This window comes from Sciurus vulgaris, assembly GCF_902686455.1.
Source record: "Sciurus vulgaris genome assembly, chromosome: 11".
Classification (NCBI taxonomy): Eukaryota; Metazoa; Chordata; class Mammalia; order Rodentia; family Sciuridae; genus Sciurus; species Sciurus vulgaris.
This window is the reverse complement of record NC_136472.1, coordinates 74,195,122-74,204,495: the sequence shown is the minus strand read 5'-3', so window position 1 is coordinate 74,204,495 and position 9,374 is coordinate 74,195,122.

Genomic DNA, 9,374 nt, shown 5'->3' with positions numbered 1-9,374 from the left:
GGTTTACTATTGTAAATAGCAGTGATAAATAATCTTGTAGCTGAACTTTTTACTTACTTGTAATTATTTCCTCCAAAGAGTATTTTAGAAGTGGAATTACAGTGGCAATTTTGGGGGCATTGGGCAGGTATTGTTGAACTGCTTTTCAGCAAAGTCTGTCAATGTTCTCTCCTGAGCTGGATATAAACAGCTTACTTGTCCCTCCTGAAAACGAAACTAAAACCAAAACCAGAAACATCGAAGGGGATCTCCAAGGCGTGTTTACATTAGTATTTCTTTAATTACCAGGGACAAGCGTGAGTGGGCAGCCACAGGGGATCCTGGATTCCCAGCCTCGCCTCCTTCCCTCTGGCCGGTGTCTTCTCTGATTGCTAGTCTCCTCATTTGGGAAGAGAACCGTGGTGTTAACAATGGCACTTCCTCACAACGTTTTTGTGACCATCAAGACATATTGTGGACATACAATAGCTTTAAAACATGCCCTACTGTTCGGATGGTACACAGGCATTACTAATTTATTGTTAGTTTTAGTTCCTTTTCCTTCACAACTTCTGACTCCAGCTTGCATTGATTTAATTTGTTTTATTAGCGCCCCCTGCTGAGTGGCCATGAGTTAGTGACCCATCCTAACTTGGGGCAGGATGAGGCCTGAATCTGTACAAGGCAACAAGAGACTCAAGGGATTTAAGTACTAGGGTCTCACCAGAACTGATTAGTCAAAATACCCATAGGGGGACCTGTCCCGGAAACGCTGTGGCTTTGGGCAGTAGAAGACAGAGACCGTCCTGTGCCTGGCCCTATGATGGGGTCTCTAACTGATTTCCTTGGTAACCAGCTCTGAGCTTGTTGCGTAGGTATAAACCATGCCCACGTCCCCATTTTCTGGTGAGGAAACTGGAGCTCAGAAGGTCAAAGGCCTCAGTGGGAGCGATGCCACTGGTCAGTGGCAGGATGGGTTGGGATGCGAGCTGCACTCGCCTTCCCTGCCACCCTCTTCAAAGGGCAAAACATTTCCCCTGTGACCTACCTTGGGCCTGCATGTCTGCATATCACCAAAGTATTTTTAGTTGAAGCTCCAAGGTCACTGTTAAAAAGCCCAGGACTCAGAGGGGACTATGCTTTGCCTTCCTCTGCCATGGGCGGCCGAGGAGCAGTTTTTGCTTTACTTTGCGCTGAGCAGCACCCTGTGAAGGGCAGGGAGGAGGCCTGGGCAGGAAGGTCAGAGGACCCAGGATTTAAACCAGCTGGGTGACGGTGAGCGGGTTTGCCAAGGTGGGGAAGACTGGACTCTTGGGAACTTTCTATGAGAAGCTTCTGGAGTGGAGCTGCTCTGGGCTAGGAGAACCTCTGAGTGACCACAAGTTGCTCCCTGCTAACCCTGGGTCCCAGGTTAGCTGGCCTGGGCTGGAACCTGGATCAGAGCATTTGGGTCCTGACCTGTAGGACCTCAAGTCCCTTGTAAGGTCTCTGCTACCACCAAGTCACCATCCTCCTCTCTCTCTCCTGGTTTATGGCAACAACTTCTTAACTGGTCTCTCTGAATCCACTCTGATGCTCACAACCATGGCCATCATTGTGAAATGTCCACCAAAGTCCTTCACCCCTCTGCCTAAAGGCCTATTGCAGGTCTTCCCCTGAAATGGGGTGAATGCTTGTCTCCACAGTGGCTGCTCAGGCCAGGCCCACCCACCTGGGTTCTCCCCACAAACCTCTTGCTATCTTCACAGCAGCCACTAACTAACCTTTTGCCCTCTGTCAGTCCTCAAGGACTTTGCATCTGGGACCCCACCCCACTGAGGAAAAGCTCCTTGGGGTCCCAAGAGTCACCTGTGGCACCACCTTACCTCCACTCTGCCCTCTCCTGCCCTCCTGGTGATTCACCAGCACTTCTTCTTACTTCCATACCAGCCACTATGGTTCACCCCCTTTTCCCCACTAAGGGACCCTGTTTGTGGTCAGTGCTTTTTCCTTGGTATGGGTCCCTGGGTCTGAACACAGAGACACTTAAAATACTTACTGAGTTAAAAAAAAAAAAAGCTAGATAAATACTTGAAACTTCTTAAAGTTCAGAGGTTGGAAGTATTCTATCAGAGGACACCATGGGAAGGCCACAGAGTCCCTGGTGTCTAGTGAAAACCTCTGCTCATTTAGAGTTTCCCTCTGCTTTCGTTTTGAGAGGACATCCCCTGACCCTGGCCTCCACCCTAGGCCTGGTCTAGAGTCAACTTCTTAAACAGGGCAGGAAGAGAAAGCACAGGAGCCACCAGGAAAGGAAGGGGGAGTGCCCCAGGCAGCGCCCCCTGGTGGACACGAGCTCCAGTTCACAGAGACTGGAGTCCGTCAAGGCTTGGCCTGACCCTCCCAGCCAGAGGGGAACTCAAATCTGGGCTCTGCCTATGCAATCCCTTGCTACCTTGTGTTGCAGTCTCCTTTCTGAGATGGGGAGCCACCAAGGCAAGGACTGGATTTGGTCCGTCTCTAGGTGGCTCATGGCTACGACTGCAGTGTCTGCCAAACCTATGGCTTTGAAGAGCTTGGGGAGGATGCTGCTCCCGCCCCTGGGTTGCCCTGATCCATGAGTCACTCCCTCAGAATCCTGTTGCCTTTCTCCCAGGGTTTTATTATTCTTGTCATCTCTCGCTTCTCTGTCCCCTAGAGAAAGGGTTTCCCACCAATTGAGTTAGCTTTCTGCCAGGGCTGTACGAGATCCTTTGGCAGGTCTGCCAAACACATAATTATATCAGTTTGTTCTCTCTCTCTCTATCTCTCTCTCTCTCTCTCTCTCTCTCTCTCTCTCTCTCTCTCTCTCTCTTCTCTCCTTCTTCCTTCCCTCCCTCTTTCCTTCCCTCTCTCTCCCTCCCTCCCTCCCCTTCTCTCTCTTTCCTTCCTTTCTCTTTTGTTTATTCTTTTTCCATCATTTCAGCCCAAATCACTCTGAGGAGGACAGGGAGAGAACCATTTGGAGCAGGGCCACCAAGTGCTAGCCCCAGTGAGACAGGCTGGTGACAGCCTGCCCTGCTGTCCTCCAGAGAAGGTCACCGAGAACAACTGGGGTATGGGTGTGACAAGTGAGACCTGCAGAAACTCAAAAGCATTGCCCAGAATTAATTACACAGCAGAATCATCTGGATTTGCTTAGTTTAAGACCTGAAAACATGTGAAAGCTTAAAAATGATGTAACACTGAAATAAAGGTGGGGAACATTAGGAAAAATAAGGAGCTTTCTGGACCTTCCTGGCACTGGTGCCACGCTGTGGGCAGTGGGCAGCTGTCTGTTGGCACTCCCCATCTTTTGCATAGGGGTCCCAGGCCCTCAGAGTGGGAAGGAACATCAGGATCTCTAGGCTGGTTAATCTCACAGCTGGGGAAGGCAGCAGCTCAGAGGGTGGTATTGACCCCTTCAGAGCCAGTGGGGCTGCAGTTGGGGTCATTGAGGCAGGGACCGTGCTCAGTCACTGGGAGGACGTCAGAGCAGAGGTGGGTCCAGGTCAAGGAGCCATACAGGCAGAGGGATCTCACTGGGGATTCCTGCCCCACCCTAGCTTTAGGTCCAGGAGGAGCGCACACACCAGGTACCTGTGGATCTTTGTACATGCTCTGGGGAAGTGGGCGAGGAGCAAGGGAAGGGAAGATCCCACCGCAGAGGAACTGGAACAAACCCTGGAAATGTTAAGAGCTGAGTTCTGCCACAAGTTTGTTGAGCAGCCTTGAGAAAGTCACTTAATCTCTCTGGTCCTCCCTTTAATCATCAGCAAAATGGGTGTAACAGACCCACTTATTGACAGATATGTATTAACAACCGCTTATGTGCCAGGCACCAGCCTGGAGGCTAAAGACCCTTTGGGAGCAAGGCAGGCACGGTTCATGCCCTCAGTGTAGAGCGGAAGATGGAAAAATAAACATAAAATACATGTGGTGAGTGACACTCTGTAGGGAAGTCCAGTTAGTGGGCTCTCACCAGGGAGCTTCTAATCTTGCCTCCATGGGGTAGGATGGGGAGGAGATCAGGGAAAGCTTCCCAGAGGAGGTGGCATGGAAGCTGAGACAGGATGAATAAGTGGGAGCCTCTCAGGCTGTGGGTGTGAGGACAGTGAAGCATTGGTTAAGGCCTCCCCGCCTCTCTGAGGCCACCTTCCCTTGGAACAAGGTAGCAGAGGGAAGGTGTGTGTAGTCACACCTGAGGGTGTTCAGGGGCCCAACTCCCCTGGCCACGCACTCCTCCTGTCCCGCTCCCTCGGTTCTCTGGCAGGCTTCGGGATTGTGTGTGGGCAAGCCCAGTGATGTCAGTGTTTGTTTCTGTGCCTATTTACAGCTGGCGCTGAGGATGACTCCGCCACATCTGAGGGGAACACCAAGAAGCCCCGCCTTTCCCTGGTCCTGGTCTCAGCCACTTCCCCCGCCCCTCCTGCACTCCTACTCACTTTCACCTGTGTCCCCAGTGACTCACTAGTCCTCAGTGCCCTCACACCAGTCCCTCCTCGGTCCAGGAAGGGGACAGTGAGTTCCAGTCTTTGTCTTCTGGTTCCCAGTCCAGGTGAGAGGAGACCAAGGGAAGTTAAAGGCGAGGTGGGTCTGTCTGGGGCTGCGGGCAGGGGGCTGCTTGGAGGAGGGTGCAAGGCTGCAGGGAGGGGTCAAGCCTCTGGCACTGACAAATCAAAGGACATTCCCACAAAGAGTGGCTGCTTGTAAACTTTCAGTCACCGGATGCGTGCGTCCCACTGCCTGCGCTCCTCAGACGGGCCGCCCTCCAGGAGGATGGTATACAAAGACACATCTTTGTCTCTTCAGCTGCCCATGCCCCCTGACTATGTTAGCAATAGGGGAGGAGTGTGACCAAAGGGCTGGCGGGACATGCAGGCATGTCAGTGACAGATTGTTTTAGTTATCTATTGCTGCATAAGAAACCACTCCAAAGAATAATGGCTTAGAACAATAACCGCTCTATTTGTTCATGATTCTGCAGTCAGAGCTGGGCACAGCTGGTTGGTTCTGCTGTTTTTGTTGTGGTCACTCATGTGCTTTAAATTGGGGGTGGACTGGGGTGGCACTCCGCAGGGATAGTGGATGGTGGAGTTTCTCTTGCTCTTTTTATAGCCCTAGGTCTCCCCACATGGTCCCAGCAGACTTTGTACATGGCAGCTCAGGGCCTGGAAGACTGCAAAAGCAGCCAGGCCTTCTTAAGGCCCAGCTCTGGCATTGACACAGAGCCGCTTGTGCACCATCCTGCATGTAAAACATGTCCTGATTGCAGCCACAGGCCCACCCAGATCCAAGAGGAGTGAAGCCTGGGCTGTGAACCCTGATGTCCCAGGAAAACCACTGATTGGTAGAGAGGAAGCGCACAGACAAGACCCTGTCCTTCAACTACGTTCTTCATGGGCCGCACGATCTTGCCTCTAGCAGAGTCTTAACAGCTGTCATATCAACCACAACACCTTAGAAAAATTTTTAGGGTATAATACACTTTGAAAGTATGTTGGGCACCCCGTGATTCCCATGAGTTAGCAAGTGTCCTATTCCTGCACCCAGTCCAGACACCTCGTCTCCATCCCCCAGTCACACTCTTGGTACCTTGACCCCTGCTTATCTAGGAGGGACATCAGACAACCATCATAGCTGAAGCCAAAGAGTAATGGCAGAACTTCAGGTAAAAGGCAAAGCTGTCTGGGAAAGAAGGCAGAGGGAAAGTTTTCCCTTCATCTCTCAAATCCCAGCAGGTCAGCCATCTGCAGTCCTACCCCCAGGCCTGGGGAGGGTGGTGGTAGACAGACCTCGGGATAGAGGTCAGAGGACATTTCCTAGGCACTGTATCTTTAAAAGCATTGGGTCAGGGGTACAGCACTGTCTAGCATGTGTGAGACACTGGGTTTGATACTCAGCATCACATAAAAATAAAAATTAATAAATAAAATAAAGGTATGTGTCCATCTACAACTTAAAAAAAAGTGTTGAACTAGAAGGAAAATGTGCGTCTGGTTTTGGATGTACTGGGGCAGAGGGCACAACTTCTTCTCAGGCTAATTTCTTAGCTTTGCAGTTTCCATGACATCTTCCCCTGAGAGCTAATGGCCCCTGAAGAAAATCTGCCAGAGAATATTCTGAGCCATAGCAGGCTTACACATTTGACGAGAGAAATAATTTTTTCAAAATAAAGATACATAATATTTCACTTACTGCAGGCACTTATGAAAGGCACCATTATTAAGTATTTAGCCTGCATTGCTCCCTCCCGCAGCAGCTCTGCGAAAGAGCTATGATGGCTCCATTTTACAGACCAGGAACTGAGGCTAAAAAAGGTTGGGTGGCTTTCCTGGGACTCAGCTGTGAGTCGCAGAGCCAGGTCTCCAGCCCAGGCAGTTTTCCTTGTACCTGGGGACGTGGCTGCAAGTTATGCTGCCATAAGACGACCCTGACCTTGGCGCCTTCATCTCATTAGGGAACCTGACTTTTTTCAGTCCAGAGCAGGGCTCTTTGTCCTTCTTCACACCAGCAGGAGGGTGGATGCCTCAATGCATCATCTCACTCTGGAAAACTTGTTGCTTCTAAGAACCAACTAGTTAGAAAATTGTTCCTAAGCCGATGTTCATTCTCCAACTGGTTTCGTTTTCTGTGGCTTCCTGTATCATGTATATAAATGATTCTATATACATGTTACATATACATGGGTGTATATGTCAAGAAACATAAATGTCTGCTTGTACTCCCAATTCAGAACCTTTTGACTAATGAATATGTGACATAAGATGATAAATAGCTTTGGGAATTAAAAATATAAACACAGGAAGAATTTCCCTCCAAACTCAACAAACACAATAATCCCCATAAATACAACCACTAGTACTTAAATAAATAAAAGATGATAAACAAAAGAGAAGAATAAACAAAGGGCATGTGACTTAACTGAATGGAGACTTGCTGTTGCTGAAGTTGAGCCATGGGCCTGTCTCAGGTATTGATGCACAGAACAATTGTAATGGTAAGTTGCTTCCTGGGACGCTGAGCAATGGAACACATGGACATTGCCACCACCAGACATTTTCCCTTCGTGGATACTGGCCACTGGTGGGAGATTTCACTGATATGATAAACATCAACTATCAATGAACATCTGCTCCCTTGTAAGCATTAGCCAACAAGGATGGGCAAGGCCACAACGGCCTATGAAGATCTCTACTGTCATAGACACTGCCCTTGGTAGGCTTTAGGTGGAGAGGACTTTAGCACTGGGGGACTGTTAACTCTGTAATTGCATCAAGTTGAGCAGTGGGTAGGCCTCTACCTCCTAATCCATGGTAGTCTGGTCCAGAGAAATGTTCTGTGAGTGGGTTTGATGGAGTTGGGTGGTGGTATCTGCCTTTCCACCTGTCCCTTCCCTCTGAAAGTCCTTTGTGGTGTGAGAAAACCAGTAGTGTGGTAGTGTGCGTGTGTGTGTGTGTGTGTGTGTGTGTGTGTGTGTGTGTTTGGGGGGGGGGAAATGGGGGGAACGCTAAAAGGAATTCCTACATTTGGAAGATTTTTATCCACTTTGTTTCGGGAATTAGAGGGATTGCCATTCTGATCCATACTATCTAGGTATTTGCCCCTTTCTTTTCTGTAAGCACAATGATCAAAGGCTCAGCAGGGCGCCTTCTTGGGTGGTGGAACCCTAGGACTGCGTTTGCTTTGACCTTGCCATATTGACATTCTTTATTTTTGAACAAGGAATCCCACATTATCATTTTTTATGGGGTCCTGCAAATTATTTACCCAGTTCTGAAGCACAGAATCCCAGTCACCTGTTGTGGAACCTAGGGTTGCTCCTCTCTGGGCCTCAGTCTCCCCATCTTCCAAAAGAGGCCAAAAGAGGAAGGACGTTGACTTTGACCTTTGGCTTTTTTTTAGGATCTAGAATCAGTGGTCTGGTTGGAGATATTTAGAGCTGCAAAACTTCCCCCAATTTATTCACAATAGAGAAACAGATGGAATCCCAGGGCCTTTTGGAGTCTCAGAGTACCCCTACCCTCTGATTCCTGGGATGTACTCTGGCCCAGCCCCTGAAGTAGGACAGGAAGAATACGGGAACAGACACTGGACAGATGAGGCAAGTCCAAGCTGGTCTCCTCATCGGTGTGGTGACAAAAATACTTGGTTGGTCCGGTTGTGAGGAGAAAACAATGGCGTGTAAAAGTGTAAGGAGCATATGCCCAGTAAATGGAAGCCGCATAAAATGAAGCGCAAGAGAATCTTGACCTTGTCTGCTTCTTCCTATCTGTAAACTCCCCTGCATGGACAAATACCTATCTCACATTAGGCACATGAAAGTTAAGATACTGAGGGTAAGGGCATTGTTCTGTGATTCTACAACCTAAAACTTCGTGAAAATCTCCAGTTCAGAGTAAATTATCAAAATATGGCTCTTAGACCCCCTGGTTCTGTAAAGCACGCATAATTCTGTGGGAGGGAAAGGGCACTTCTGGGGTTTCTGTTTTTCGTCAGGCACAGTCCTTTGTCCTTCACACGTTACTTCATTTCCTCTTCATACAGATATTTTCATCCCCCTTTTCCAGACTCAGAGAAGTGACTGTGCCAAAGTCACTTTTGCATAGAGGTTGTGATGACTTTAACCCTTTTCTGTGAATTCAAAACGTTATTTTCGTAGGCATCTCTTCGATTCCGTAAGGTTCTAACGCTCTCATTCTAAGAGCCAGGATTTCTAGAGGCCAGGGTAAGGCCCAAGCATCAGACAGTGGGCGGGAGGAGGTACCAGCCGCTCAAACTGCGCAGGTGCACTTCGCCTCCAGCCGCCCTCACGTCCGCGAGCTTGCTTGGACCTGGGGTGCCTGGCCCTATGTGGCCACAAGGTGGCGCTGCGGGCTGGGAGGCCTAGTACTGCAACGTTGGGACTTCGTGACGCAGAGACCGGTTGCCCAATGGCGCTCCAAGGCTCCTCAAGGCAAGCAGGAGGTGAGGGCTGAGGGGTGCAAGGCGGTGCCCCATCAGGAAGGATGAGCCCGCAGTGTGATGGCGTCTGCTCCCACTCCCTGCCGCGTTTTTTATCTGAGGAAACTGCAAGAAGTCCCTCCCTACCCTTCTCTACCTTCCCGGGTGTTGTTTCTATCTTTAAGACCCCTGTGTTTTAAGGTCCTCTCTCAAAGACATCTGCAGCAAAGCGCAGCTTTGGGGACCCAAACACAGTGGGTGAAAGTACCTGCATTTGAGTCTTCTCTCCTCCCAGACATCAGACTGCGACACCCACTGCCCATACCTCTTTCCTACAGTGTCAGCCTGGGACCAGTGACTCTGGTTTGTAGGTCTCCCTGGGGAGGCCTGATTGAAAAAGGCAAGCTTCCCACCAGCAGGACACTCATGGCCTGACAATTCTAGACTCTGCCGTT